The sequence below is a fragment of the Bos javanicus genome, chromosome 7 (genome assembly GCF_032452875.1).
Source record: "Bos javanicus breed banteng chromosome 7, ARS-OSU_banteng_1.0, whole genome shotgun sequence".
NCBI classification, from domain to species: domain Eukaryota; kingdom Metazoa; phylum Chordata; class Mammalia; order Artiodactyla; family Bovidae; genus Bos; species Bos javanicus.
In genome coordinates this window covers 61,886,384-61,894,692 of record NC_083874.1, presented here as the reverse complement: position 1 = coordinate 61,894,692, position 8,309 = coordinate 61,886,384, and the positions used below count along the sequence as shown (strand labels likewise).

Genomic DNA, 8,309 nt, shown 5'->3' with positions numbered 1-8,309 from the left:
CCCTTAACCCAAACAGAGAAGGCAATTTCAGGATATCTACAGCTGGAAGAAGGAAGATGGGGAAGAGAAGGTGAGAGGAGCTGATTGCTTTCAGCATTTCAGCAGGGAAAGCCAAGAGCTAATCTTCCCACAGGGTGTGAAAACCAAGTGTTCAAATTGGAGATTCCAGCTCAGGTGGGTCTAGCTCCTTGAGCCTTGTTAGCTCTTTAAGTTCCCTCCAACCAGTCCTGGGTGGGCAAATTCATAGAGGATCTATGATTTTTGTGGCCTCGGAGAGGACATCCCATGTAGCGGGGAAGTATCAGAATCTAGGAATCAGGGCGGATTATACAATCTCCTGATGAGGAATCTGAAACTCCGTTTCCTTGATGAAGGGACATTCTCTAAGTTCCCAGAAGGCTCTGGCTGACTCAGGGGATTTATGCGGGGCCGCTAGCAGGCTTCATAAAGGGGGCCACGAGGGAGATCTCTCTCCCTGATGCTGAGTCCTGCCATCATCCCAAATGCTTGTTCCTGAGCTGTTGGGGACGTAAGGGAGGCCTTGGCATCTGGTATCAGAGGGAAAAGATGGAGCATCTGACAGCAAGGGCGTGAGAATGTATATTTTTATTCCCCAAAGAGAAAAGAGTTCATGTTCAAAGAAGCGTATTATCCTTTGCGCCTAGCCTAGCTCAGGGACTGGTGTCATTCATTCTGTAGAACTTTCTGTGAGGTTCGTCAGTGTAGCGGCTTGCCACCTGTGGCTATTGAAATATTTAAAACGTGGCCTGTGCAAGTGGGAGCCTGAGTGTGGTATGGGAAAGAGTCCTGGACTAGGAGTCAGGAAGTCCCTCGATTTACTCACATGGAAAATCACTTCCCCTTGTCTGTTCTTTACTTCCACGTCTATAAAGTGAGGCTGTTGGGCCAGGAGTTCTCTCTGGCATTCCCTGGGCAGTCCCAATCTGAGTGGCACAGAAGCAGTAGAGGATCAGAGTCAGTGGACTCTCCACTCCATCACACCCTGTCCCCCATCTCCCCGTGCCCTTCCCAGGGCTGACATGGCCCCCTGATATCCAGCCCTGTGTGTTTCTCCAGACCCACCTCTGTGACATCCCCCTTGCATGCTTCAGATTCCATGGTTTCAACAATGGTTCACTCCACTGAGAGTGAACAATTTTCAGTTCCCTGAAGGTACTCTCTTTCTTCTCTTTGCATATTCTGTTCTCTTTGCTGAGAATACCCTTCCTTATACTCTTGCTTGGCTACTTCTAGGTCTCAGCCAAGGTGTCCCTTCCTTTGAGAAGACCTCCCAGATGCCAAATCCTGACCAGATGCTCCACTGTCCAGGCTCCTATAGCTCCCTGTATTTCTCCTGTCAACATACATCTCTACCACACTTGACTGTAATTACCTATTAATTTGCCTACAGCCCCTAGAGCAGTGCTATCCAGTAGAACTTTGTACGATGATGGAAATGTTCTATACGTGTGCAGTCTAAGGTGGGGGCCACATATGGCTACTGAACACCTGCAATGTGGCTGGTGCTACATTGCAGGAACTGAATTATTAATTTTATTAATTTCAACTAATTTATATTTAAACAGCCATGCATGGTTAATGGCAATTGTACTGGACAGGGCAGCCAGCCCAGAGTCTGTGAGCTCTGAGTGGGCAGGAAGTGGGTCTGACTTGTCCATTCCTATGTCTTCAGTGGTCTAGAATATTGTGTAAGAATGAAGAAACTCCAGAACTTGGAGAAAAGTCAGTTCATCCAGACAGTCCCCAAATATCCCCCCACTCAGGCATCTTTTCAGTAGATAATTAGCTGAGACGTTCTGTTTGTAAAGTTCAGTTCAGTCATGTCCAGTTCCTTGAGACCCCATGGACTTCAGCACACCAGGCTTCCCTGTCCATCACCAACTCCTGGAACTTACTCAAAATCATGTCCATAGAGTCAGTGATGCCATCCAGCCATCTCATCCTCTGTCATCCCCTTCTCCTCCCGCCTTCAATCTTTCCCAGCATCAGGGTCTTTTCCAATGAGTCGGTTCTTTGCATCAGGTGGCCAAAGTATTGGAGTTTCAGCTTCAGCATCGGTCCTTCCAATGAATATTCAGGACTGATTTCCTTTAGGATTGACTGGTTGGATCTCCTTGTAATCCAAGAGACTCTCAAGAGTCTTCTCCAAAACCACAGTTCAAAAGCATCAATTCTTCAGTGCTCAGTTTTCTTTATAGTTCAACTCTCATATCCATACATGACTACTGGAAAAACCAGAGCTTTGACTAGACAGACCTTTGTTGGCCAAGTAATGTCTCTGCTTTTTAATATGCTATCTAGGTCGGTCATATCTTTTCTTCCAAGGAGCAAGCATCTTTTAATTTCATGGCTGCAGTCACCATCTGCAGGGATTTTGGAGCCCCCCAAAATAAACTCTGTCACTGTTTCCATTGTTTCCCCATCTATTTGCCATGAAGTGATGGGACCGGATGCCATGATCTTAGTTTTCTGCATGTTGAGTTTTAAGCCAACTTTTTCACTCTTCTCTTTCACTTTCATCAAGAGACTCTTTAGTTTTTCTTCACTTTCTGTCATAAGGGTGGTGTTTGTAAAGTAGTCAACAGTTTACAAAGAATGTCTGTAAACTCTCATTTTAATTACCATTGCAGGAGGCTGGCAAAGCAGGACTCATTATCCTGTTTTATAGCAGAGGATCACTGAGGCTCAAGATGGGGAAGTGAGTCTCATGACTGAGTGCAGAGCTGGGCTGCTCATCAGTGGGTAGATCTCTAAGGCCCCACTTAGCATCCCAGTGAGATCCAGCCCAGAGGGAAGGAGTGGGCTTTTCCCTTCCCTGTGGAGAAGCCACAGAAACTGAGTGGAAACAGATGGGATGATGGGAGCTGGGGGGTGGGTAGGAGGATGTGGGTCGAGTGTCTGGTGATTTCCTCAGGACCCTGGGCACTGGAATCCCCCATTTTAGGCAAAGGAAGAGACTGAGATCCTTGGGAGAACCCAGGGGTGGGGCGGGGTGGGCCAGCCCGGTGGCCTCTGCCCCCATGCTTGTTCCTGGCCCAGCCACAGAATCATCAGGCTTCCGGCACTCCCCCGGAGCCCCCTCCCCACCCTGGAATTCACAGCAAGTGACAGCCAGTCTGGGAAGTGACAGGTGGGGAACTGACAAAGGAGGGCCCTGTGCTCTGCCAGGGGGCGGGATGGGGCCTCAGCTGAGTTTGTGGGGCTGCCTTCGCCTCCATCTCGGGGAATTCCCCTCCTGCCTAAAAGTCAGCCCGGCCCAGCTCCCCTTCCTGCAGAAGCACAGTGAGCCGAGGCGCCTTCTCAGGCGGCAGCCCCCGCTGCATAGACCCTATCATCTTCTCCTGCCCTTCCCCAGGTGAGTGACCTGCCCAGGGTGGTAAGCCAGGACGGGCCAAGGTTCACCACACAAGGCTGTGGGGCCACCAGACCCTCTGGCTCTGGGCCACAAGCCACCTGGCGCCCGGTTTTTCTGCCAGCTAGTGTCTGTGGCTGCCCTGACCCCGGGCTCTGGGCTCTGCACCTCTACCTCCTGGCCTGCCCTCATTCTCTTCTTGCCTCTCTCCCTCCATTTCTTATTTCCTCTTCCTGCCTTCCTCTCCTTGCCTTCTCAGCCAGTCATTTTCTCTCTAGTCGCCAGCAGTTTTTCCAAAGGGAAGGAAAAGAAAGATCTGCTTTTGTCTTATCCTTTTCCCAAGAGAAGGGAGCAGGTTCATAAGTATGAAGGCAGGTGTCTGTGTGTGTGTGTGTGTGTGTGTGTGTGTGTGTGTGTGCACGAGCAGGGGTAAGAATGTGTGTCTATGTTCAGGAGCGTGTGTCAGATCTCCAAGATGCTTATGTGGATGACCGTGTGAGGCAGCGCGTGTGAGCATGTTTATGTATTTGTGTGAATGTGTCTCTGAATGTCTGGGTCATTATATGATTGTGTGTCGGTGAGTTTTTGAGGGTATGTGGGCGTGTGTGAGGCACTTCAGTGATCTAAAGCTAGACAGGAAGAGAGTCTGGTGGGAGTCTGCCCTGCCTCCCTTGGGAACACGGTGGAAGGCTGGTGCCCTCCTTAACAGGGGGCAAAAGGGCCTGCAGGGGGCTCCCCCACCTGCTCTCCTCCGGGGCCAGCTGGCCCTTTCTATGGCTGAGCTCGTAACAGAGAGACCCCAAGGCAGTAGGTGTGGGTGACGGCTGGCAGACAGTGGTGATGCAGCCTCCTCTTTGATCACAAACAGTCCAGATTTTCCAGAGCCGGTCAGAGGCCCAGCCCAGGGAAGTCCCTGGCTAGGAGGGGCAAGGAGTGGAGGCCAAGTCACTGTCACAGTGGCTTCTGGGCTGGAGAAGAATGAAGGGAGAAGTGGGAGTGGCCCAGAAGAGGGTGCATAGCAGAGGCCTTGGGGTGAGGCTGAAGGAGGATTGTTCTCAGGGCCCTGTCAGGGCTTCCCAGGATTAGGAAATGCTCTGGTTCCCTCGGGTCTGCTTCCTTCAGGGGCTGGGAGGAGCCTGGCTGACCTTTGCCAACTTCCAGGAGACTGACAAGGGGCAAGATTGGCTCCAAACCCAGATCCACTTGACATTCTGAGCTGCAGATACGGGAGGCCAGAGCGAGAGAGCCTGGAGGAAGGGAGGCCTGGGGCTCCTAGGAACTGTGGGAGGGGCCTGGCTTGGCCACATCTGCTACAGGCCACGGCTGGGAATTCCCCGCAGTGTCACTTTGCCCTTGCTTCTCCTCCAGCAGTGCCCAGAAAACACAGAGTAAAAGGCAGGCCCAGGGATGCAGTGGAAACAGTTGGAACAAAAAAGAAAAATAGGAAAGACACTGGAGGAACAGTCTGGAGAAATGCCTTGTTTCCGAGAAATTTTGTGCGGTCTACGGCAAGTTCCTCCACAGCTCTGGGCTCTGAGGTCCTCACTGGAAGGAGAGGAACGATCCCTGCCCGCCCTGTGGACTGGGTCATGATTATCATTGTCGCCTCTCTCTGATGTCACGCTCTGTGGTGTTCCAGTCTTTCTACTCCGTGCACTGTTCTAACCTTCCTGTTATTGATGAGGACCCTGGGGGAGAGTCCTCACGAGGTGGAAGTGCCAGGTCTGTGTAACCCCAGCACCCACCTTCTCACCCTTGCGTGACATGCCTCTTGAAAGTGCAGCAAACTGTGACTATGAAATGGTTTAACTCATCTTAAAGTGCTGAGTATATGTGCAAAGTTATGGCTTTCTTAGCACCATCGTATCCATCCTCTCATGTGGTTATTTGGGAAATAAACAGAATTAAAAACACCTTTTCAGGCTGAGGGTGGGAAGCAGGGGCCATAGATTCTGCTCACTGATTTAGTCTTTACTCCCAAATATGATCACCTCATATGACTACAGCTGACACCATGCGCTTGACATGCATTTCTCACTTATCACTGAAATCTCCCTCTCATACGCACACACCCAACACCAAAAAGCACCTAGAATCTATCACAGGGTTTTCCATTCCTGAGATTGTCCCCAAGCTATGGAGACGTGGGACTGGATCTAAAGAGGTACCCGGACCCAGGACTGATGTTTTTTTAGTTCATTGGTTGCTCATCACTCCTATCCAAGGCTCTGACTCATTAATTAGCCTCCAGGAGTGAGGCAGGTGCTGCTTGCTTTAGCAGCTCTGTTCCCATCACTGAGGTGTGGAAATAGCATCGCTCTGGCAGCAGGAGACTTACGTACTATTCCAAACTTGCTGTAAGACTTCTGACAAGTCCCTGGCCCATGCTGGCCCTCAGGCACTGGTTTCATCCCTATAGAAAAGGGCCCCTTCTCAGGACCCTTTAAGGACTGGCATGTTGAGTGCTGTGCCCTGCAAGCTGGCAAGACTCTACAGCCTAATGCTCAAGAGTGTTAAGACTTTAAGAGCCAGAATCTTCATGTTCCAGTGACTTGTGGCAGTAGAAGCCACCTAACACCTCAGAGCCCCGGTTTCATCTGTGAAGTGGGGGTTATAATGGTTCTGACCTCAGAGTCTGGTTGGGAGATACATTATGTGAAAGTGCAGACCTAGCACTCAGCAAATATTTCATTGATGTTAACCTCCTCGTGTCTTTAATACTCAGCCTTCACTCCTCTTTAGGCACTTGATTTAGAGCTTAACCACTCACAGGTTGATAGTTTTGGGCATGTATTTTATTTCTCTCAAACGTGGATTTAGGTGTGACTTTGGAGCAGCCTTGATGGAGGTGATAGAAAGGGGCTGGTGGTAGAAAGGAGACTGGGTCACTGCATGCCTTGAAACAAAACAAAATGAAACCACACACAGGTCTTTTGATTCTCCTCCCAGGTGGGGTTTTGCGTAGGTGCCTGTCCTCACTCTGGAAGAGCAAGAGGTTCCCAGTGGCCTGAGTCACTCGGTTCTCAGTGTCAGACTCAGCTTCCCAGTTTGGCAAGTTCCTTTCAGGTCTGGAGGGAGCAGAGGGTACCAATCTAGGGGGCCTGTCTCTCATCCCACCGAGCCCTCAGAGTTAAGGGTCCCATAGAGTTTGTGGATAGTGGGATGGAACCTAGGGAGGCTGCATTCCTGGGTTTAACACTGAAGTTCTACTCAATGCATGTGATTCACATCTATAAACCACTATCTTTTCTTGAATGCCTACTGTGTGCCAAGCTCTGGGCTTGACTTATATGATCTCATTTATCATGATCACCTAAGGGGTAGGTAATCACATCTCCACTTTTTAGAGAGGAACAGAGGCTTAGAGAGGCCACCCAGGAAATCAGTGTTTGAGTGGTTACAAGCCCATTAGTTAGGTCCATAGTCTGTGATCATCATGAGTGTTGAGTTTCTGTAAGAAAGTAAGAAAAATTAGGGCACATAATGCAGTGGAAAGAGTATATATGACTTGGAGCCAAGGTCCTGGGTTTCAACCCTGGTTATATCACTCAATGTGTGTGGCCTTAAGTCAATCCTTACTACATCAGTCCCCAACCTCTTTGGCACCAAGAACGGGATTCGTGGAAGACAGTTTTTCCATGGACTGGGGTAGAAGGCATGGTTTTGGGATGATTCAAGAGTGTTACATTTATTTCTATTATTATTACATCAGCTCCACTTCAGATCATTAGGCATTAGATTCTGAAGATGTGGGACCCCTGCTTTTATTACATGGAAGACTCAGTTTACTGATCTGCCAAAGAGGGGATTATGATCAATATTCCTATGGCCTTTAACATGGTGGAATGTTTGATAGTCAGACTGGAAAGGACGAAAGGGGTGAGTGTAGTTACCGGGGTCCAGCCCCGGTTGGATTCAGGGATTCCCTCAGGAGGACGGCATTGGCGATTTAAAGAAATAGAGAAAGAGATAAGGAAAGAATTTCTCAGTTAAGGAAACAGAGGAGAGAAAAGAGGCTGATATTCCTTGCTTTACGCAGAAAGCCAATAAAGCCCCAGCACGGGACTTGCTCTGTTCACATAGGCCGCAGGCACCCTCTCGAATCGCGAAAGGTGCCCCACCTTAGGCACCTTCTCGAGTGGGTCTTAGAAGCCCAGGCAGGAAAGTGAACACAGAGGGCCTCTGCGCTCCAGGGAAATCAGCCTGAAAAGGAAAAGGAAAGAGAAAGAACGACATGGGGAGACCAAACTTCGGTGAGCAAAGCCTGTAGCTTTATTTTTAGCAGGGACTTTTATACCTCAAGTTGTACATAGAAGATAATGGGGGATGCAAAGTCATGTAAGGTCAGCAGACCTTAATCATTATCGCAAATACAAAGGCTTTGGGTGATTTACATCATCTTCTGGTCAGGAGACCTGCTAACATTTTTCTTCTGATAAGAATTAGTCAACCAGAAAAACTTATTTTCTCCAAAGGTGACTTTTCTTAGAGTTTAGTACTACTCCCCGAAAGCACTAAACAGAGTTGCATTCCTATAGGGCAAGGGTGCTGTGGGGGTAATTAAGGGAAGAATTTATTAGCTTAGGGGTCTAAGGTTATTATTAACATTAGAGCTTCTACTTATATTTCTTATATATCAACTATATTAATCAATACACTCCCAGGAACACAGTGGGTGAGAAATATGGAAACTTGGCAGCAGGCATTTACTCGATAAAGATTTCTTCTATTAGTTCTATTTTAACAATTTCTAACTCCCCGAGAGGCTCTGCATTGTTAGAATAACTAAGTCTCCTTGTGCCTCATATGGCTGGGAGGCCGTAAACAATCACATCCATAGCTGTAGGAGTCCGGAAACCTGTTAGGTTGGTTAGAAGGCTTTCTGAGGGGATCACAATTGGAACACACCTTATTATACCCTGGAGACTTATAAACT

The 8,309-nt window shown here is 48.8% G+C and overlaps 1 protein-coding gene across 1 annotated transcript in view; it reads left to right on the top strand.

Moving 5' to 3' along the window:
* Positions 1-3,321: 3,321 nt before the first annotated feature.
* TNIP1 (TNFAIP3 interacting protein 1) overlaps positions 3,322-8,309 on the top strand; it is a 51,581-nt gene continuing 46,593 nt past the window's right edge. Inside the window, exon 1 of the mRNA XM_061424069.1 lies at positions 3,322-3,376. The gene's annotated coding sequence lies outside the window, so the exon portion shown is untranslated. The remainder of the gene's footprint in view (positions 3,377-8,309) is intronic.